Here is a 25,006-nt window from a genome sequence, read left to right on the forward strand (position 1 = left end):
GTTGAAACGGCAAAGTGTTGTAATGTGAAGTAAATCTGTCCTTATTAATTAGAAAGATGCTAAGACCCTCATATGACAAAAATAAGTGATATTGTGGGTTGAACGTCACTAAAGTGGTGACGAATTAACTTCGGACTGTTCCGTTTATCTTGAAATGACTACGAACAAACTCGAGTCACTTCAAAACTAGGCAAGAAGCTACAGAATTAATATAGGTGTTCCATATATTAGGATCTTCGCCGTGTTCGGTAGCCTGGTTACATTATGATAGAAATGAGCTCTCTTGGGACTTTATACTTTCGGTCTGGTATCCTGGTCACGTTATGACTGCTACCGAGCACCCATAGGACTACATTATGCTGTCTGTTAGGAATCCTGGTTACATTATGACAGCCGCTGAGCACCCATAGGACTACATTATACCTTTCGTTGGGTATCCTTGTTACATTTTGACTGCCATCGACCACACAGGGACTAGATTATACCTTCCGCTGCATATCTTGATTACATTTTGACTGCCACCGAGCACCCATAATTCTGCATTATACCTTCCGTTAGACATTATGGTTACGTTATGATTGCCCCAGAGCACCCATAGGGCTACAATATACGTTCCGTTGGGTATCCTGGTTACATTATGACTGACACCGAGCACACATAGGACTACATTATGTCGTCTGTTGGGTATCCTGGTTATATCCTGGCTGCCACCGAACACCCATGGACTACATTATACCGTCTGTTGGGTATCCTGGTTACGTTATGACTGCCACCGAGCCAGGGAGGGATTAAGGCCTCTGGGGGCCATGGGCACAGCTAACATAGGGACCCATAGCTATCCTGCCTTGTCCATAGATATGGTTACAGTACTATTAACAACACTGTCTGTGAAATCAGACGATAATATACGGGGCCTCTTAAGCCTCGGGGGCCCTGGGCACGTTGCCCACTTTGCCCTCTGGATAATCCGGCCTTGCATCGAACACCCATAGGACTACACTATACCTTCCGTTTGGTATCCTGGTTACGTTATGGCTGCCACCGAGCATCCATAGACTTATTTTAAAGCTAATATTTGGCTACAATTTAAATCTAGCCATTGAAAGATTTGCAATTCACTTTGTATGAGTTTTATAAAAGAGACATGACAGGGCTCGAAATACCCAATACTATTAGCTTCACAATTCTTCCCATGTTTGCACTTTCCATGTAAGATTTATATACGGTGCTATAAATTATTTGCTGCGCATTATGGTCATACCTTCTTCGACCTTTTTGGTGAAGATCGGTTGTATACACCATCCACCAACGAAGCAATAATCATTTGCATGACATAGATGCCGTCAAATAACATCTAGAAAAAAAAAACAGTATTTATCTACTTATGTTTTGGCTCGTCCAACGATTGGCCCTCTCGTAATACTTGATTCATGGGAAAATGTTAATATATCGAAGTTTCATTTAACGCTAGCTGACACGGTCTGGATGTAGATGTTACCAGGGACACGATGAAGAGTTCAGGTAACTTAGATAGGAGTCCGATATCAAATGCATTATATCAAATTCGATGCCGGTTACTCCCATAAAAAGCTGTACACACATTCCTCGAGATCCTAAACGAATCTTTTTTTTATGTATATGTTTAGACAACAGATGAGACATTTCTAAATGTGTGTTTGTGTTGTGAAAAAAGTAACTGGTACTTTTTCAGATTAGAAAAAAAAAACAAAACAACACAACCGTACAAAAAAGAAATGCTAGAACATGAATTAAATTTTAAGCAAAGAAGAAAGTGATAAATATAATACAAGGACCACCATTAACGTAGGTAATCTAAGGACTTTCTAGTAAAATAAGAAAGTCACTGTCCATCGTTGAAAAGTAAACAAATGACGCAAAACCAGCTCCAAGCCTTTTTCATATGCATATTTAATAAATCTGTTGCCTTTTTTAATATAAAAAACAGGGAAGTTTTAGAATTACTTGGTAAGCATTCTTGTCACAAACGAGCTTCGCTAAGGGCACGTTACGCAACTGTCCAAAGGAGCGATATTTGAAATGAACAATTTTTTAAAAAATATATAAACCTGAAATAGAACTTAACGTCAAGACTTAGACACGTGTGATTTCAGTCCTTTAATGGTTTCTAAGGCATTGATTATAAACCTTAAGACACGTGATATTTCAGTCTTTGAACCGTTTCTCGGGTACTGTACAAGTCTCAAAACACGTGACATTTCAGTGTTTGAATGGTTTCTTAGGTAGAGAGTTTAATGCAGTAAGTGTATTCAATTACGGGATGGGTGATATGTTACTTTTATGGTGTCAATCTCCTACCAAGCCTAAAGAGACTCAAACCCTAGAATTTGGTACTTTGCTACAGCCTATAATGGAAAAAGTGAAAAAGTGGGAGTAAAAAGTATTGTATCATGTATTCAGAAATCATTAAGGGCGATTGGCGACTTTCCTCGAAACAGCAAAGGTCAATTGGTTGTCACTTAATATGCGTATGTTAAAACCTTTAAATAAATAAATAAATAAATAAATAAATAAATAAATAAATATTTGAAACTGTATTTTACCTGATGACCTAACTGGGAAAGATTACCACAGTGGTACAACTTCTCACTTCATCCATTGGGATGGTCACTAGCTACGATGTCGTAGCCTCAACTTGATTTGTTGTGATTGAGGCTATAAACTGATCCCATATCATGTAACAGAGCAACAAAAAAAGATCATCACTAAAGTCAGAAAAACAAACAGTATAGAAATCTACTACATAAGTATAATCATGTTGTGGAAGAAGTTTGGCTTCTTTTGAATGTATTAAGCCATTACACAATAAAATAAATTGGCATGGTTACACTAACCTCACCGTGTCCGCGATGACAGATAACGCAAGACTCTCGCTGTGACCCCATTTCTACGTAAGGCTTGCCAGACCATAATTGTTTGTTGTTGTTCTAGGGTTTAAGGCCATTTTTCAGCACAAGATAGGCTATACATGGCGGCCAGTATAACTGGTGGATGAAGAACCCTGGAAAACCCAGGGAAGAACCACCGACCCACGAGAAGCTACTGGCAGGCTTTCCCACGTACACACGGTAGCCGAGCCTTGGACTCGAGCCCACGCAGACAGAGGTGAGATGGCGGTGAGCGCTTTTGACCACTCGGATACTCGGGGCCCACAATTGGATATTCTACGCTATGTTATTATCAATCAAGTGGCGAATAATAGCTTCTTGGTGGAATTTCAAAGTTGCCGATAAACCGTATTTGCTTTTAATGCGCAGAATTTCTGACTCAAACGGCGCCAAATGTTTACTACGATTTGTTTACGTTTCCAAATAAGGCCTCAATGTCCTTATATGGCACACAAACAAACGAGGCTGAAAACGGAAGTAATCATTATGTTTGAACTAATATGGCGGACGATCTAAACGAAAATATCGGATAAAAAAAGGTAAACGAGATTTTACAACTATTTCTGCAATGATTTTCGATACTTCCAGTATTAAATAAGAGGACTACTCAATTTATTGGATCATATGCAAGGAATATGTTCAAATTGTTGATATTAGGCCAAAAGAGCGCCGGGTGTGAATCACACCCGGCTTGCTCCATTGACACGTATATGCTCATGTTAGTACCCTGTCCACGAAGTAGGAGTAAGGGTACTAATATTAGTACTAGGATGGTTACGTGCTGTCAAGGTGTAAGGGTCATATCAAGTACACTAGATTAATTGTCCATCCTAGGACATAAATTAAAAAAAATGAAAAAATTGAGATGAGCGAATTTAAAAGAAAGTTTGAACATAAAGATATTAAAAACGTATGCAACCAAATTTGTAGGCCGCCTCGAGTTTCGAACTCGCGACCTTTTGTTTTACAGGCTGTTAGACACAGAACGACAATTGTGAGTGTCTATCTACAATATAAAGGTTATTAAGCACAAGCAGAAAGCACAATGAATTATTTACTTTTTCTATTTAGTGTATTTTACCTAAAATTAATTTTCAGCTGTTGTTATTAAAATGTATTATATACATTCACAGACGTAGATAACATCTCTGAGGATGCAAATAGCATTTAAGTGTACTGTCAAAATACGCATTTTGCTCGCTGATGTTATGTAGACGTGTTGTTTGTTTGGAATAAAATCATTATTGATTTGCCAAATCCTCTTACATATGTGGGTTTATTTTCGTCCAGATTTAGAATTAATGATTTCACATTTCAGTATGAAGCACACAATCTTGAACATTCGATGAATGGTTTGTCTAATATCGACAAGGTTTACAAAGGTCATATAGGCGCCATTATGCGCAAGTACAGACAGTTTCTTCTAATTTTATATTATGGTCGTCTAAAGTTAACTAATATGGATTACCTAGCCAAGACAAAGTGACATACATAGTGAAAATAATGCATACTGTATTCACATATCTGCATTAAGATTCTCAGTTTAACCTAGGACATGAAGGGCAATAATGGGGTCATTAAAGTGTATAATGGGTCAAATATTAATTTTTTATGGATTGTGGTAAGGGTATGCAACAGAATCTCTTAAATAATTGTGTAGGCTTCTGCAATATCGACAAGGCGGCTGTTTGGTATGCAAAACTGGATCAATTTCCAGTGCATGTTATCCAGCGTTGAGGTGTGTAATGGGAAACAGCCATTTGCTTTACAAGTTTGCGTGGTTCCCTGTCCACGACTACACAAATTACATAGGAAGGGTGAGGGACCCTGTATGTGACCACTGATATCCATCATTTAGAACACGTTGCACTAAACATTTTTATCACATGACAAGAGGAATATTATTGTCTAACGAACCAAACAAACGAGGGCCTCAAACAGAGACAGTAAGAAAGATAACTGATAATAGCGAGACTTCGTTTCCAAAACCAGGAATCTTCGTTAACTACCGGAAAATAAATTTGATTTGTTCCTATTATATCAGTTTCTCCAGTAAGCTAAATTAAATTGAATGAAGAGAATGTTGTTGTTTTTCTTCTCGATGTTGGGTTTCATATACTAGACACGTTTACTGCAGCTTGTATACAGACATTTCAATTGCTCTAATAAATATGTACAAGAACTGACAACATAGTTGTTCTTCGTACCATCAGGACAGTAATTACTGGAGGGGGGGGGACATCAGCGTTATGGATAATTGATGTCGATAGCTTTCTTTGATGATCCAGGATGATCCAACCGAAGGCTCTGTATTGGAGTAAAGCACGGGGGAATATTCTGTCTCATGGGCGTCGTGCACTGGAGGCCCACTAGAAATGACGTGTCTGTTATGCATGGCAATGAAACTGTCCAGACTGCATTTGTTAGGACCATAACTTGCTTTCTGGCCTCGACGGTTGTTTCTTTATATAAAAATTTAATTAGTAACTTCCGATCTAAGCGTGCTGGTTGTCGAAGTGTGTTACTACTCTTCATCACTGTAACATCTTGGATTTAAGTTAATGTCTTTATGTCTCAACGAAGACATCAAGGCCGTAGTGGCAAAATAAAATGGAAGCTTTCGTGCTAAATCTACAAGAGCAGTGCTCATAGGTAAACTATCTCATACAAGTGCGTTGAACCTACACATACATCGTAACGGTTGTGTACTTGAAGCTGTCAGTTTTGTCACTAGTTGAACACATAACACTGTTTCAAACACATTATGATTTTGCAAATATACACCTGAGTATAGGAGAAGAATGTGCATATTTTAAAACACGAGCAGGTGTGCGATGCCGGCTTCTGTCCAAGGACACTACAGGTGGATACGAGCGTGATGGCAATTCGGGCTTGTACTTATTTGATTCGAAGAAATTAATGTCCAGGTACTTTACAAGTTGACACGAGTATGATTGCATACAAACTTGTACCTAATTGTTTCAGAGAAGTTAATGTTCAAGTACACTTTAGGTGGACACAAGCATGTTGGCAACGCAAGCTTGTGGGGTTTTTATTAAAATAAATTCGACATTAATGTGGATGCTCTGATGGATGCATCATGATGTAAACTTTTGTTTGTTGCTATTTTGAGAAAGATATTTCCAAAGAAAATGATAATCATTAGCAATTAAACAGAATATTTACACTTAACAAGACACAATATAAGCTATTGAATCTGTTATTATTATTATTATTATTATTATTATTGTGATTCAAATATCTAACGATATATGTTCTAAATGATCATGTATCATTTGATTTATGTTGGTTAATAGATGCACCACTTTCTGCCTCCACTGGATTTTTCCCCCTCCGATTCACTGTCATCACTGTATTTAGCCACATAATGTTTGCTGTCTGACGGTATTGATGGCTACATACCTAAAGACGCATGGTCAAACAGTTGAATCAGTAGCTAATTGAAGCCACTTTTGTGTCTACTCTATGGTGTCTCGCCCCAGGGTAGTTGAATGAATCCAAAATGTATAGGTATTTCTAAAAATGTCTTTATATTATGTCAGACACCGATGGGCTGATTTGGACCCATAGGCACTTGGTTCCTGGATAAAATGATGTGTACTCTAACCAATTAACACAAAGTAACTAACTCTCGCTGGTCACAATCTGACCCCTGATTGACTCCGATCTAATTTTCCGATAGTATCTACGCATTCAGTCACTCATAACGTACACCACTGCAAAGAAGACACTCCACACATTTCATCCATTACTATTTAAATAACATTACTAATTCTAATGGGCCAATTTTGCGAAAAGCTTATCCCTCGCTTCGTGTCTTCCACACACAGGCAATAATTCTAGGGATCAACTTCCGGTTTACTTCGGAGTGAATGCGATTTGATCGTGATTCCTTAAGTGATTGGTTCTTTCATTGAATAAGTCTTTTGACCATGCTTCACTGATTGGTTCTTTCACTGAATGAGTCTTTTGAGCATCGCTTGCCATCGCTACATTTCGGCTTAAACCGGCAAATATGCAATCGGAATATCCACGGTATTTTCTGTCAAGTCGTTTCGCTGTTCCGATCGTTACATGTGCTCAAGACTATGTGACATTTTGCGGGAAAATATTTAACATTTTTTGACGTGCAAATTACAGTTAATTTTTTTCTTAGCGCTTTAACAGCTACATAGGTGCTCTCTGGTTGTGCGTGAAAAAATCTTTATTTAAGTTGTAGAATTATTTAATTAATAGTTAAGTAATTACCTGAATTTCAGCTGGCATGTTATCTACATAATGTTATACATTGCTTTGTAAACATTTCTCTGTATGTTAAATACTATCAGTCTTATATAGGATTTGCCCTGTCAAGAAAACAAAAAGATTAACTTGGTTAATTCTTGTGTAGCTATTTGTCACTAATTTGCATACCCAAGCACAAAATTGAATCTCATCTAGGATTTACACTGTCAAGAAAACTCAATGATTAACTTGGTTAGTTCCTGTATAGTTATTTGTCGCTAATTTGCATATTGCTGAATATTATTTCAAATCCACAATTTTTGCAATGGCATTTGGACATAAAATTGTCATTGATGAGGTCATAAAATTGTCCTTGATGAGGTCATAAAATTGTCCTTGATGAGGTCATAAAATTGTCCTTGATGAGGTCATAAAATTGTCCTTGATGAGGTCATACAAATGTCCTTGATGGAGGTCAAGATGACTTAGATTTCTTAAAGACAGTTAATGATGTTTCAAAGGGAGAAATCCCTGAAGATACCAAAAAATTGACATTGAGGCTGCAGAGACCTCTCCCCACTGGAGATGACCCAATAAGACTTTGTGGACAGAATATTGACTGTGAAATATACAATGCATGCAAACTTATGGAAATGGATGGTGTATCAAAGAGTTATCAGTCAATACACGAGGGGGACAATAATCGGTGCATTAAGATGTGTATTCCAAAAGGTGTTACACTTGAAGATTGGCTGTCCAGTTATGCTGGTCAAACACCTAAGCTCAGCACTAGTAAATGGTTTACAAGGAAAGGTTGTGGCAATGAAGGAAGACTCTGTGACAGTTGATTTTGAAAATAATTTAGTTCAGTTGAGAAGAGAAAATTTTACTGTTTACAGTATCACTGATAAAAAGATTATAGCCACAAGGCATCAAATTTCACTAATTCTGTCTTTCAGAATTACCATTACCACAAGGAAAGACTTTGCATAGAGTTGAAGTTGATGCATCAAATATTTTTGCACCAGGTCAGTTAATTGTGGCAATGGGAACGGTCGTGAAATAACAGACAGCTCTCATGTAAAATAACCTGGACAAGTGTTCTATATAAGAGTATTAGTATAATATTAATTCTGGATATGATACTATCTCCATCCGCCCGACCAATCCTTTTAAACGAAATCGCTTTCGTACTAAATATTTGAAACTGTATAATGGACATCAAAGCCCGTAGAAAAGAAAGAAAAAAAAAACGTTTAGTGTAAACTTCTTTACAAATCGATTTCAACGCTTTTCCGCAAACAACCACGTGCATAAATTATATCTGGTTCGAGTCTCGCGTTTGGTTAATGTGGGTATGCGAGAAAGATTGCCAGTAGCTTCCGTGGGTTGGTAGCTCTTACATAATTTTTTCGGGTATATTCCTCCACCAGCTATACTGGCCTCCATGGTTTAGCCTGTCATGTGCTGAAAATGGCGTTTAACACACAGTAAGAACAGCATTAACATAAATTATATCGATTATGTCTAACACGCAAAACACAATATTGACATCGAGAATCAGTATATTCAGCATTTTAAGTACCATTGTCTATATTAAAGCAAATGTGTCATCTGAGTAGAACTGAAGAATACTGTATTGGTTAGAATTCTTCTAGATTCTCAGACTATACAAAAGAATTATTTAGATTTAGTCAAACTCAAATTGTCTGGGCTATTCAAGTTGCTAAAGAACCCCATTATTTTAAATAAAATTGTGACTTTATATACAATCTGAATAAAAAAAAAACGTTGCTGTGAAATTAACGTTTCATACAGCCCTCTTCAAAAGATGTTTGTCTTATACTAGTTTTCCATACAAATATTTTATTCTGACTATTTGTCGCTCATTCCTTTCCGGACAATAAAATGCTTGAGAAAACCATTATTTCGCCAATCCAGCCCTCCCAAGTGAAAACAACATTAACGACGTCGTATGACTTCTTTTAGCATCTGCATGCAGAGACTGAAGTCAGATGAAAGTGATCTACCCTTGGCTAAGGAGATTGTTGCCAAACCCCGCCAATCGTCAATTACTACTTTCACTCGTGACTGGTCAGCACGTTCTTATTAGAGGCCACACAAATACCACCCACTTTGTAAAATACCATCATCTCCAGCTATCTTTTGGAGTTTTCTCACCTGAGGCAAGTATGCTATGTACGTTTTCTGTCTAAATATCGCCCTTCAGTCATCGTTGACGAATATTTAACACTTAATATGTCTAACTTTGTTGTGTGATAAGCTAATCGACGCCATCTTATTAGAACCTTTTCACAATCTCAAGTAAGAGTTGTCTCCTAAGTACAGCTAAATGTGCTTAGTCCCTGTCGGGCAGCGTAGTCTCCTTCAGTTCAGTCAGACTCTTCCGTGACTAGGATATCTCAGCGATACGAGGACACGGCAGACGCTGCATTGATTGCTGTTCATACTTCTGGCAAGAGTAAAAAACAGCAACAGTTTTCACTAAGCCAGAATTTATATAACTTTCTGAAAGTCATTCATCCGAAACTTCTGTTGTAACATTAAAAGAATGTCATAAAATAACCCCCCCCCCCCGAAAATTATACATACAGGAGTCATGTGTCACTTAACCGATGAAACCGTCACTGTTTACAACAAACATGACATCATCTCGTCATCACAATGCCCTTTTTGTTACCTCATCAGCCAATCAAATGTTTTTATTGTTACATCATCAGCCAGTCAAATCTCTTTCACAAATTTAGGGAAAGTTTCGTTCAGGCGTTAGCAGAATTTTTATTTTTATTTTACTGAAAACTGATCGCAGCTAAATATAATCCTTAATGAAAGTACGAAATCTCTCCACTTGGTTCCTATGACGCACCGCGCCGATGCTACTAAGCAATCACGGCAGTTTGAGGTGAAGATTCAAAACTAGCTATTAATTATGGGAATCGTGTCACGCTTTTGTGAATGACGTAATTGACTAACCAATAGAGATACACATATTTCTTAGTTACCGGCCTCAGATAAGTGCTTGCCTTTTAGATCGGGTACCAGGAACGTTGTATCAGACCCTCGTTAGGAAGAGATCTCAAGTGACCATACGAGAGGATTTGGTGATTTGTGTGATTTGGATATTTTAACATAGCTTTTTCAAGAATTTTGCAGTCATATCGCCACGATGTCTGCAGTGTGGCAGTTTGTAGTGATGTCTAGCACTGGGGCATCATGCCGCAGACATGTACCATGATGTCCCACCCAGTCATATTATCCTGACACCAGGCCGACCAGTCCTAACACTAACCTCTTAATGCTGAGCGCCAAGCGAGGCAGCTGTTAGTACCATCTTTATAAGTCTACCATACGAGAGGATTTGTTGAACGGCCGTGAGACACGAAGTACACGGTAAATAATTACAGGTTAGTCTTATCTAGCTGAATGAATTAAACTGAAAATGATCCTTCATTTAGTTCATTGGGTTATTGTATCCTTTTTTGTTTTATAAATGCGTTCGTAAATAATCTTGTTCTATATACAAGGCGTTTGGCTCCATCTCTCCGCAAGTCATTTAATCGTATACGATAGTTTTTTGTCTTATATATCTTTGTTTTTTTTGTCCTAAAATGTCTCTTTCTTTATATCTCTCTAACTATATCTATTTATATATCTGCCTGTCTTGCACTTTGTTTAATAATGTATCTATGCGTGGATTATACGAAGTAAATCTGGAGGAAGTGTTTCTCCTCACCCAAGTCTACAGAAAATATTGCCAGTCACAAAGACGATGACCTATTCGTACATACCTCAAGTTTTCATACGGCGTCACTTTTCTTTTCCAATTATTTTTCTTATCCCTTTTATTTATTTTATTCAGCATTTATTCTATGTCCTCGCTACAAATAAGTCTTCTGAACAATATTCCTATGTCCTCACTACAAATAAGTATCCTTAACCATATCCCCATGTTATCACTAAAAAAAAGTCGTCTTAACAAGATTTCCATGTCATCACTAAATAAGTCTTTTTAACCATAATATGATGTCCCCACTACAAATAAGTCTTCTTAAACATATTCCCATGTCATCACTAAATAAGTCAAAATCCTAGTGGAAGTTACACCGAGAAAAATTTGTACATTGATTATATGATATAATTATTAGCCTTAATAAGTCATGTTGATAATAATTTAATAACCTCGAATGGTCATGATTCCCTTTTTTTTTAATCATGCTACAGTCGCTCGAGTTGTTGGCTTTACGGATGTCTTGGCTTGGTTTGGCATTTAAAGGCACAGCAACACATCTTGCTTTTCTAGTGCCGGGGTAATTGGGAAAATATTCGCACTACGGTAGCCATACCCTCTAGGTTATGAGGCCGGCACACTAAACCCTGGGCCATTGCTGCTCCTTAGTACAGCAGTCACTTCTTAATCTACATCCCTAAGTTGGTGGTGGGTGGCAGAGAGGGCTCAGGGATGGGATCAAACGCATAATATCTAGCTATTATAGTGTATTGATCCTCAGACCCTTCTTGAACTGCAAGCAAGACCACCAGTAGGTGAAGTAAGAATGTTGTTCGGATAAATTTCTTCATCATCATCTTTATGAACAAACATGCGGCAAGCACCCAAATCATCGTTTTTGATCCACGAGATAATGCGACAGCCAGTTACCTTTGATTATCGGTTATTGTAAAACTCCTCTATGCCAACCCCACATCCTATAGTACTTTGCAATTGCAAGACTGGTCTTTAGCTTGATTTTACTTTCCAAAGAAAGGAGGGATCATATTTCGATTCGGTTTGAGTCGTCCTGGATCTTTTAGGTTATTTGCTCAGCCTACAAGGAACTAACCCAAGACACGTTTAATTTGTTACGTACATCAGCTCGCGAACTTAGGTCGGGAGAAACTGGCATAGTACCGGAGTTGCACTGTTCTCTAACAGATATCAGTCAAGTCATGGGATTGACGTCAGGCATGACTTTCTCCAGCTTTTACCTCAGAGACTTATCACCCCAACATGGTGGGACATATTCGCAACGCAACAGGCTACATAACGATAGCTATCATCTTAATAACGAAGCAAATTAATTTAGTCCCGCTGGATTTGTGGGCATAAAGTCCTCTCTAAACCGTGTCCATGCACTGAGCATGTTTCTCAGACGACACTGGACTCTATTGCACATACCTTAACATACTCGAGACAGGGTCAATACTTGTGTTGGGGGATATAACTCCTTTTACCAAGTTTCCTTACGTATTGTGATCGGGTAACGTATTTGAAGAAGATATAAACTTTTAGAATACGCTATGCTTCTTCGATCATTATACGAGTAAACTCTCCCAAGCCTTTTCTGCAGTGACGTCCCTGATGATAACTAATGGTTGACAGGATTTGTCGTCTCTGTTTTCAAGAGGAGACAGCTCGCATCTGACTGCCGTCTCAGCAAGTAGACGGTGTTTTAGCACTTTCATTGCATAAGATGAACTAGATAGTAGTGTATATTGTCTTTATTTGATAGAAGATAAGTTTTAGTTTACAATAATAGCTGTGTATAAGTAAGCTTGGTTAGGACAAGAAACTTTAAATGTAAGGATTACCAACAGAAACTACAAATTTATGCTGGGTATATAATTGTATGCATATGATCCGAATGAGAATTTTGTTATAAATGGTCCTATATAGAGATTAATTTTCTACCTGATTCATTCAGTTAGAGCACGTTATAGTTCAAGTCTTAATTCAAATAAGTTTCACAGAATGAAATTATTGTCATCTGGTTTGTCATAAAATAAAACGATTTGAATCATGATACGATGTGGTGTAAATGCAGAACAAATCGTGCAAAAATTATGCAAGCTATGTACCAATTTCACCCTTAAAACTAAAGTAAAAAATGTATTTCTTTATTTGTTATGTATATCCTTATAAATGCACGCATGTGTGTGTGTGATTTGGATTTGTAACGTAGCTTTAACAATTTTTCAGTCATATCGCTACGATGTATGCAGTGTGACAGTTTATAGTGATGTCTAGCACTGGGGCATCATGCCGCAGACATGAAGCGTGATGTCCAACGCTGTCACATTATCCTGACACCAGGCCGACCAGTCCTAACACTAATCTCTTAATGCTGAGCGCCAAGCGAAGCAGCTGTAAGTACCATTTTTGTACGTCTTTGGTATGACTCGGCTGGAGATCGAACCCATGACTTCGCGCATCCGAGGCGGACACTCTAACTTCTGGGCCATTGGAGCGGTCCCTTATAAATACATTGCAAAAATTGCTTCTTGAAATACGTATACAACAGTGGTAAGTGAAAAATGTGACATTTTTGTTTCCCCATATTAAGCCACATAACACTGTATTGTGTATCAGGTATTCGCCTTGGGCGATTTGTTGTATTTTAAATAATACCTTAGTAACCATATGTACTCACCTATTACTCGAAGCCATTTGCAAACAACATGGATCCAGATCTGCCGCCGCATAATGCACCAATAGCTTAGGTTATATTTTGTTTCTTCTACTGATTACTCAGAACAAACTGAATAGACCCAAATTTGCCGGCACAATATGCACAGGCATGTCTGGGGATGTGTCGTTTGCAGTTGGACTCGACATATAAGTGAGTATTTACTAAACATTGTGAAATAACCTTTATTAGAGATGCATAAACCCGCAGATCAAAGTGCATTAACCATGGGTCAATTTACGAAACTTTACTCTGCCACCTGAGCACGTTCTGTAAAAGTAGTTTTCTTCCCTATCCTTTTCCAAAGAGTGACGGCAATTTGCTACCTTCCTCTGATAGCTTGCAAATATGTTCTTACGCACATCGACTCCGGTAAATTATCAAGTCATTGTCATTGTCATTGTCATTTTTACAGATCGTCATCGCACGCTTATAATATTACCTTAGTAACTTCGCTTCCTAAATGAAGTTAAATTAAAATCAGTTTACCTACCGTCCTAAGTGCCATCGCTTTAATTCATCTTTTCCATTGCTACAAATGCGTTATTATTGATCAAATAAGAATCGTTAGTGTGTGTGTGCGTGTGTATGTGTGTTTGACCCATCTAGCGTGAAAATCGCCTAACCAGTCGATTTGTTTTCGCATCACTGCATTTCCAGTGGTCGCTTTAGGATATAAATGACAAGTTTGTATAGAGGAGCTGTGGAGTTTTGTGATCTTGTACAGTTGAATACTAACTGCAGTTGAGACTGAATAACAAAGGAAAAAGCAAGGTAAGTGACTCAACATTCTATTTTTGATGTAAATACGAAGATGTATAACTTTGTGAAATGAATGAATGCACAATTATCATAATAGATGATTATCAGAATTTACAATATTTAGTTGGATGTAAAACAACGCAGAATCTAAGCGACTGAAAAAGTTGGGAATATATCTGGGTGTCATGGTTACCTGGTCTATCCATGTCTACATAGTTATTTCTCAGTAACATCTATTTGACCTGTATGTATATTTAGACTTTTAAAAGTCTGTTTCAAAACCATCTCTTCTCCAGCGGGTTATGAAACAGGCCGGAGGCGTCATCATGCCTGTGATAAGATGCAGAAGGTCCATTTGTATTTCCGTCTCAGTGTTTATAAGTGATTTTCATTGTTATAAAATGATGCACATTTCTATGCACGACTTAAATCAACTTATGCAGTGACGCGAGAACGTCGTACACTATGGTCTATTTAGCTCCTACACACAGATCTTTTCTAGAATCAGAAGGGTGAAAACATGATTAAAAGAAGTTCACTGCACGAGATTTGGGAGATATAAGATCTGAATGAAAATTGCTATAATCGAATCTTCATACTGAGGTAGCTTCCAAGATATTGTGTTGAGCATTTTCTTAAATATATCTTTTTAATACAAGCATCATATTTTCGGGTTAACGTGGATCGAATCAAATTTTATTAGGTAACCAATATTTTGATGCCTTTTTTCGAAATGAGCCTGACCGAGTAAGAACAAAACATTTATGTCTGATTTTCACCCTTAAATGTGTAATGATGATCTCATATTGCACGGCAAACTAAATTTTATTTCTTACAGTAGAACGTTTCGAAATTTGCTTCAGCGGCTGTTACTTTCTTTACAAGACGATACTCTCCTGCCTTTAAAATGATGTTTACGTAAATATTGGTCCGAGAAGCTATACTATGTTGATTCTGAGAATCGCATATTTTCATATCTTTGCCTTACGATAAGGAATAAATTTTGCTACGTTTTGTGGGTTAATATTCACTTCCTTCCGCTTGGAATCCGGTGGTCTAGTAGTTAGTGGGTCCGCCTCGGATGCAGGAGGTCGTGTGTTCGAACCCCGACCGAATCATACCAAAGACTCATAAAAATGGTACTAACAGCTGCCTCGCTTGGCGCTCAACATTAAGAGGTTAGTGTTAGGACTGGTTGGCCTGGTGACACGATAATGTGACTGAGTGGGACATCATGCTACATGTCTGCGGCATGATGCTCCAGTGCTAGACATCACTATAATCTGCTTGGAACTAATTATCATACAAGACCGAAGAAAACTGAAGTTCATTCTCCTTTAAGTGGATGAGAATACCGACTATGTGATTCTTGATATTGCGACCCGGATTTTCTTCCTTGTGAACAATATATATATATATATATATATATATATATATATATATATATATATATATATATATATATATATATATATATATATATATATATATATATATATATATATATATATATATATATATATATATATATATATATATATGTGTGTGTGTGTGTGTGTATGTGTGTGTGTGTGTATGTATGTATATGTACATATATACATCCCACGTCTACTTTTCACTGAGTCATACCAAGAATGAGCTCCGTCGGAATTATAATTTCATATTTCGGTTACAGTGAGTCACGCATCATGAGAGACATCTAGTCGTCAAAGGACTTACTTTACTTAATGAATGGAAAAATAGGAACCAGTCTAGAAATGGGTGAACATAAAATAGAGTACATACAGTACAGAAAGGCCATGATTGATTGGTAACGAAAAGTAAAATTTAGTAAAAAGAATCTTTTGAGAGCTTATCCTATTTGTAACCGAACAGACAGACAATGTTCTATTGATGCAGTTTCAATCCTATGCTGCCTTGACGCAGGAACACTCATTGCTGAAATTAGCACTTGATATTTTCGCTGCGGAAGTTGGAAACACGCGTTTCAAGCATATATGGATCACAAAAATGCCGCTGCTCACGTTATTTTCTCTGCGCAGATGATTGCACCAAAAACAGATCTATACTGAGAAATATGTTTGATCAATAGAACTGAAAAATTTAAATTTATTGAATTGTTAATATCATGGTATTTCTATAGGTTTGCAGTGGGAGTTAAATTAGTACCACCATGCCTACAGTGTATTGGATCCGTTTCGATCCAGCATTGTAGGATGTCCAATACTGAAATTCAAGTGGTATCCATGATGTCAAACAATTGCACATTAAAGCGAAAAAACATGTTAATTCATAACAGACTTGAAATCTTTCAACAAAAATTATACAGGTGTCTGCGCTGTGGTAACAACTAACGAGTTCATTTATCAGTTGCACGATTCTTAAACAAATAATTCTAAAAAGCGGAAGTACTTTTTTTCCCATGCAAAGCGAAGACAATCTTTTCTTGAACGTTTCTAGGCAAGCACAATGTGCAAAATGTCATGTAACACTTTGATCAAAGAAATTTGTGCCACAGTGTTAACATTAAATAAATTAATCTAAAAAAAACCAAACAAATACAACGTGTAGCACGTTGTCACGTGCAGCTTGGTTACCTGAAGAAAGGTTTCAGTTAACTTGTATCTTTTTACTGCAGGTTGTATTGAATACGGCCCTGATAAATTTTCTCAAACAGTGATCATCATTAGTTTTCTTATTCATCTTTATAACATGATGCGCTGAAATTGGAAAAAAAGAAAATACCCCGCAGAGTGAAACACCAGTACTTGGTTCATACATATGAGGAATTCCAACGCTGATGGATGGATCATTGTACCGAAGCCTGCACACCTGATGGCTCGTGTTGGAATTTCTTATTATAACTACCCACCCACCCACCATATATATATATATATATATATATATATATATATATATATATATATATATATATATATATATATATATATATATATATATATATATATATGTACAATGACCTTTTCTCTAGGTCTTTACATCACTGTTAACTGCCACACTGCAGACATCGTAGCGATATGACTACAAACGTGTTAAAGCTACGTTACAAATCCAAAACACACACACACACACACACTCTCCATATATATATATATATATATATATATATATATATATATATATATATATATATATATATATATATATATATATATATATATATATATATATATATATATATATATATATTAACCAAATTATCAAACCACTCTGATAAGAGGCGGATACGAGTTCTCCCTTTTTTTAGATAGAGTCAATACGCTAGTAGATGAATACATGATGTTTGTTCAATTAATTTAGCGAGTTGATCGTAAACCGACATCTTGGCCATATACACGAGACCATTTTCTTGCTTTTCATGGCACTGACCTTGTCATATATTCTATAGCTTTCTTGGTTGTACGTTTTCATGTCATTGTGTAAACATAATGACCACAATGATGGTATTAGCCATCATACTTGGTGTGTTTTTCTTCCTTCAAATTTAAAATAAAACAACTTTAATTCAGAATGATGATTATTCCAGTGTTGTGAACCATACGTACATAGAATATGAACAGCGGATTCATTTTGCATACATTATGTTGGTAGTATGCTAGAAACCACCAATTAAATTTTTTACGGAAATACCATCAAATGTATTGCAGTGGACAGTATTACGTATTATTATATGCTCATTTTTTTCTTCGTTAACTTTACATTGTCAGAATTATTCAGTATATTTCGATATTGTATTCGCGCGCACTTCATATTGCACTCATAAAGGAACTACTTTCTATTGCAAACAAACAATGGACGCAGACGGCAGCACTTTTGATTTGTAAAAAAATCACTCACGTAGTAGGCGCTTTACGTTTTGATTGATTAAATTTGTTTCTGAATTAACTAAAGCAGATTTTTCTGCCACATACCAGTTGCTTTGCTACATTCTTCGTTAAATGTTTTGATACAAAGTTTCGGATTTAGGCGGGCGATAGACGCCAGATTTCATAAAATTGCCGGGCTCTACAAATAACATGCAAGCGACAAGGCATAAACTGTATTCTTTAGCTGGTAATAAGAATGGCAAAAGATATACTTAGTTTTACATCTTGAATTTCTTCAAAATGTACTTTCTTAGTTCTGCAAATCCGAATTACATGAGCGATATCATGGGTTCTCAAGCTTGATTACACATTTCGAAATTGTACTGTAATTTCGACTATATTCCAAGTGCAATTACATCCTCCTTACTGCATTCAAAATGAAATGAACATTATATTCCATAGCGTCTTTTTGATAATTGTTGTTGTTGTTGTTGTTGTAATGGGGTTTAACGCCATTTTTCAGCACAAGATAGGATATACATGGCGGCCAGTAATAATGGTGGAGGAAGAACCCGGGAAAACTCTGGAAAGAACCAGCGACCCACGAGAAGCTACCGGCAAGCTTTCTCACATACCCACATTAGCCGAGCCCGAGACTCGAACACACAGAGGTGAGACTGCAGTGATCCGTAACTGAGCGCTTTAGACCACTCGGCCACTCGAGGCCCCTTTTGATAATTGTAATTGAAAGACTTCATATTTTTTCCCACAATATGATTTCAAACATTCAATGACAAACAGAAACACACTTTAATATGTCACCACGCTACTCCGTCGACGCTGAAATCCGATGTACTTCATGTAGAATTGGCACATTCCATAATCACGAAATTTCGTATAAACGACAAAAATACCAAAATCTATTCATTCCAGATCAAATGGAAAAGCTGTTGCAATGCACATTCATTCACAATATGGCTCCAAATTTAAATTTGAATTAGACCAAAAATGCATTTTCTTTTTAAACTAATGTGTAGCGCGCGACTAAGTTCAAATTTATCTGGACGGAGTTATATGCGCATTAATAATGTTGTATAATGATGAATCTGCGCTTGTGTATTTAGTTTGGAATACGGCATGCATTCAGTTACTTTGTTTCGTGTAGTGTATTTTTCTTTACATAATTAAGCCATATGTAGAATAAGAAAATGATCATATAATAAAAAGGTTACTGCTTTTGTATGGAAAATATGAACTCGTTTTGTCGGATGAACATACCTCATGCCCAAGGTCATGCAGTATTCCATCCGAAAAAACTCATTCATATTTTCCCATACAAATGCAGTAACCTATAAATATTTACCATGTGAAACACGATCAAAGGTATTATATTGTGCAGTATTGCGTACTATTTACCATGTGAAATACGATCAAAGGTGTTGCAGTATAGTATACTATTTACCATGTGAAACATGATCATAGGTATTGCGTTGGTCAGTATTGCATAAGATTTACCATGTGAAACACGATCAAAGGTATTGTAGTGGGCAGTATTGAGTACTATTTATCATGTGAAACACGATTAAAGGTATTGCATTGGTCAGTATTGCATACGATTTACCACGTGAAATACGATCAAAGGTATGATAGTGCGCAGTATTGAGTACTATTTACCTTGTGAAACACGATCAAAGGTATTGCATTAGGCAGTATTAAATACTATTTACCTTGTGAAACACGATCAAAGGTATTGCATTGGGCAGTATTAATTACTATTTACCATATGAAAATCGCTTTAAAGAAAATAATGTTAGCTGCGAAAGAAGACTGTCCATGTTGCGGTGAAGCAGAATATATAGAACAGTTTTACTTCAATCCACAAAATAAAACATTTGTCTTATGCGGAAAAATTATTCTTCTAATATAATGTTTGGAATGCCACATGTTAATATAATTGCTAATTTGTGCTTTTTCTTGGATAAACAATGTATCATGAAATTTTAATATGGAAGCATACAAATTGAAACCCGATATTTGAAACGGATGTGGCTCCTCAGAATGTATTTTTTTTTCTTTCTTCTTCTCCTTCTTCTTCTTCTTCTTCTTATTATTATTATTATTATTATCATTATTATTATTATTATCATTATTATTATTATTATTATTATTATCATTATTATTATTATCATTATTATTATTATTATTATCATTATTATTATTATTATCATTATTATTATTATTATCATTATTATTATTATTATCATTATTATTATTATTATTATTATTATTATTATTAATGGTTCTTTAAGTTTCCTTACTTCATTTCTTATCTCAAGCATTAAAATTCTCAAGCCTGAATCAATTGTTTCTGTAGACTCAGTAAAGGTATCATTATTCATATCTTCCCTTTCCCTTTCCTTCATACTTTGTGCTGAGGTCCACGAGTTCTGCAGCTTTAATACAGAAACACTAGCCCGAATTGGACTTGTCTGATTGGGTTCAGAGTTACCCATCCACGTAAATCATGTGTTTTGCGAGTTTACCACAAATTCCTCTGAATGACGATGATGTGGTCTGGTATTATTCAGAGGAATATATTTCGTTTGGGACCCCTTCGGATGTGTTCTGACTCCTTGACTGATTTTTTGGCGGTTTCCTCCTAGGCCTAGGACCTGGATTAGTATCCTTTCCGTGTACAAATAACAGGAAAAACAACAAATATTTCACTGCTAGAGATAAACCACTAATTTCCATTTTTTGTGATTGATGTAGATTTCAGGTATTTGTTTGGCTGGATGGAACATCCAATCCTGCACCTCCACTGCTCCAAACCAATACCCATCATAAAACTTAACATATAGCGAACAGTATATTTCAGCTACGTGTAGTGTGACCCGAAGCCGTTTTTGCACGGGTTTGTAATGTATCTGACCTTCTTTGTTTAAACTTTCATTCCAAACATTCATCTTATTCTCTATGCATATTTGATATGATAAAGTTGTTATTGTCACACCTACGAAACTTGCCCAGTTGTTATCTGTAAAAATATCCTAAAATTTGGGAATTCTTGTGAGCACAACTGTCACCTCGTGTGTACCGGAAGTCGAATCAATTCCATTTTATTACTGCTTGTCCGCTATATGAAGAAATACGAAGAAAATACTTGCCCACATTTGTATATAAAAATCCAACTTTATAAAAATTTAGGTCTTTTATACACAATGATACTAGTAAACTTCTGATGACTCATTTAGCAATGTATACTATAAAATCCTTAAAGATTACACAAAGGGTTTTATCAACGACTCCTGCTACATAAGACTTAAGATCAATATCACAAATCTTGCTCCTCATAAGCTTTAGGGTTACCCTTACATCCGTTTGTTTGGTTACTGTGCAGTATATGCTTTTATCCCACCTATATCCACCAAAAAAACAAAAATTATTACTTTCATGTAAATTACTTCTTATAAATACGATGTTCTTTTATTACGCACTATAAAATCTTTTTTGTACCGCATGATGTATGGATATTATCATGGGCTAGTGGGCTATATTACAAATCAACACTATTATTATTATTATTATTATTATTATTGGGAGTAGTAGTAGTAGTAGTATTGTTATTATTTCATTCAAAATAGATGCACAGTAAACAGAACGTAATTATTACTAGATGTTTTTAATAGATACCTATTTTCATCGAAACCTATTAACAATTATTTTATTACAATTTAATTACAACGTAAGTTGGATGATGTGAATTAAAATGCTGATACTGCCCTAAAGCCCGAAAGCCCTAAAGCCAGTCTTACTGTGCTACTGATTTCTTAAATTGTTATTTGTACCTTTTCAGATTTTTATCTGATGGGAAAAGATAACTTTCGAATTTATTTTTGTACTATCTGCATTATATATTGTTTAATGAAGCGAACGTGTTCGTGTAAGTATAGTCTTTGTCAGCATTGCCATCTGTTTAATGAAGCGAACGTGTTTGTTTAAGTATCGTCCTTCTAAGCATTACCATTTTGTTATGACGCGAACGTGTTCGTGTTGGTAAAGTCCTTGTTGTCAAGTAAGTTTAAAGGAGACCAGAAATCAAACTTTTCCTTTTACGTATTTTAATTCGACTGCAATGTTTATAAACTAAATATCGTAAGCGGGTAGTGATAATATTGCGTGGAAGATACCATGATTCCTTCAATTGCCGAGTTTTTCCGAGTTTTGATAAGACGACAGATCACGTGGTCCCGTGACACAATACTAGCCAGTCTTCGAATACGAACATAAACATGGCGAGCGAGGCAGACAGAAGGAGACTGCATTTGGGTTGCACATTCAAAAGTTGAATCTGCTGTCTGATATAATAGTTAATGTACTGTACTAGTCAGTGCTAAAAGAAACATGCACCGGGCTGGTGACTTAAATAAACTCAAGCCCTGACTGAAATTCCACAAGCCCGGACAGTTCATACCTGTCAACTCTCAAGCCGGGAGAAATACCTCCCGATTTTGGGGGTATTTCCTCATCTACCTCCCGATCTCGTATCATCTCATTAATTTTTCTCAGCGAAGTCCCGATTATTACATTATGTCTGTAAATTTTTCATTTGTCAGAAGAAAAAAACAATAACCCCAAACCATTTATAAATAGATATAACGTATGCAATCCACAGTCTAAACTGCCACACTGCAGACATCGTAGCGATATGACTGAAAAATTGTTAAAGCTACGTTAAAAATTCAAATCACACGCGCACACGTCTAAATCTGACACTGGACGAAATAATTAACATCACACAACAGTTTTTTTTTTCTTCAGTAAATAGAACGTGAAGATTAAACATTATTCAAGTAAATTTCAGATGTTTTTAAACAACTACAACAGTACTATAGTAAAAAAAAATATTAAAAGAATAAAATTGTCACCAATTAGCTTAAATGAATGATCACTGTGAATTCTGTGAAATTTTCTCTGCAAACAAAATCGCATCTCCATTTCCGCCAAAGAAACTCGGCCAGTTAACACCTGACATTCCTCTACCTTATATGTAAAGTTTAATTATTATGATTAAATTAAAACAAGGAATAAAACAAAATATACCACACAGTATATGTGCCCCTAAAGAACTAATTCAGAATAAATATTTTATTCAGCAAACAGTGGTACATGGATTAAGACTTAAACCTAAGGAAATAAGGTGGGGCATAAAACGTGGGAAAAACAGTTGCCACGTGTACGGAAACTTGTGACTGCAGATTTGAACTGTTAAAATGAAGTCCATGGCATGTTAAGTAACAACAAAATAGGCATCGTTTATATTGGCTGGTGCTTACATACACACACTGTCGAACATGGTTTTTTGAAGTATGTCTGAAGGGCAGTCGTTTTCTCAAGATCAATGCAAGGATAAGGATTACTGTTCATTAGTCGCACCGGATTTATTGTTTGCGTACTTAAATCAAAACTTTAGCTATTTTGCAATTTAGCCAGAGCTGACCAGAATATGAAAAAGGGGCTTGTCCTGTAGGAATAATAAGGCGTATCACGGGGAGAAAAGGCACGTCACATGGGCGCTCGCACATTGGGGCAAGGGGTTGGGTCAATAGTCTCCTTCCCCCCAGTTTCTATTGTCAGCCAGTTAATGTGAAACTTTGACGTCTTTTCTTTCAATCGCTGCTATCTAAACTGCTCAAGGGATAGTTTTATACCAGTTCCAATCATTACATGTTACCGTTTATACATACTACATGTAACAGGCATACACTGAACTTTGTTTTAAATTTTTAATTTTTTAAGATTGCTAAAAATTGTGTTTTCTCGAAACACGACAGGTTTAGAATCTTAGTTTTAGCAAAGCTTCCATTTGATTAAAATCAGATCTAAATTTCACATAGGACAGTGGTGATTTGATTTAGATTGTGTCGTGTTAAGGCATCTTGAAAACACATTTACTCATTTCACCAGCGCGATCAAAGTTTCCTCAGAAAAACAATTTTTGTTTCGACAAGCCCGACTGGCACCTCGCTTTGAATACGGGATGGACCGGAACTAAAACCAGAGGGGCATAGGGTATCGGGCTATCAGATTTGTTTTCAGCACTGTTGTTGTAGATAAAAGATCTGTGAATGGATTGTTGCATTTTGTGGTCACTTACTCGGCCTTCTGCCTATTTTCGTAACTCACACGTTTAACACTTTTCCCAGAATTTAAAATGTCCAAAGGTACGTCTCGAACAGCGCCAACTTTTAGTCTAGGACTAGCATTTGCGCATCCTTGAGCTGCCATTTTGTCATGATCCCTCTCGTAACATTCCTTTGAGAAATGTAACGAGCACAGAGTGCTGTATGGTGTTGCTTTGAAATCGACTCGTTTGTAATAATGTATCCATTCTTTCATTATGCCTTTATCTTTCGGAAAAGAAAAAAAAATGTTGTCCACAGGCTTTTCTTAATGTTCTATTACACCCGTAAGCAACGCAAAACGGCATAGTCTTTTACTCTGGCAACTCCCACTTGGGCTGCTGGAGTCGCTACTATGACGTCACATCTCGACAGTAACCGAATAGGCGCGGAAATTTTGCATACGAGGTCACGGAAATTCATCTCTTAGAAGATAGGCCAGTTTTTAAATATTGGCACTACGGTCGCAGATGATACTTCAGAATAAGGTTTTCTGCTATAGTACTTTTATTATTGATCTATATTTCCATTGGTTTCTGGTCTCCTTTAAATCTAGCCTGCAATGGCGACATGTTCTTCTG

The 25,006-nt window shown here is 36.4% G+C and overlaps 1 protein-coding gene across 1 annotated transcript in view; it reads left to right on the top strand.

Annotated features, from left to right (window-relative positions):
* The first annotated feature begins 14,378 nt into the window (after window positions 1-14,378).
* The window catches only part of LOC149808102 (uncharacterized), a 534,871-nt gene continuing 524,243 nt past the window's right edge, over window positions 14,379-25,006 (top strand). Inside the window, exon 1 of the mRNA XM_089973484.1 lies at window positions 14,379-14,428. The gene's annotated coding sequence lies outside the window, so the exon portion shown is untranslated. The remainder of the gene's footprint in view (window positions 14,429-25,006) is intronic.

Source organism: Sinohyriopsis cumingii, chromosome 1 (genome assembly GCF_028554795.1).
Source record: "Sinohyriopsis cumingii isolate HCF-2022 chromosome 1, ASM2855479v2, whole genome shotgun sequence".
Lineage (NCBI taxonomy): Eukaryota > Metazoa > Mollusca > Bivalvia > Unionida > Unionidae > Sinohyriopsis > Sinohyriopsis cumingii.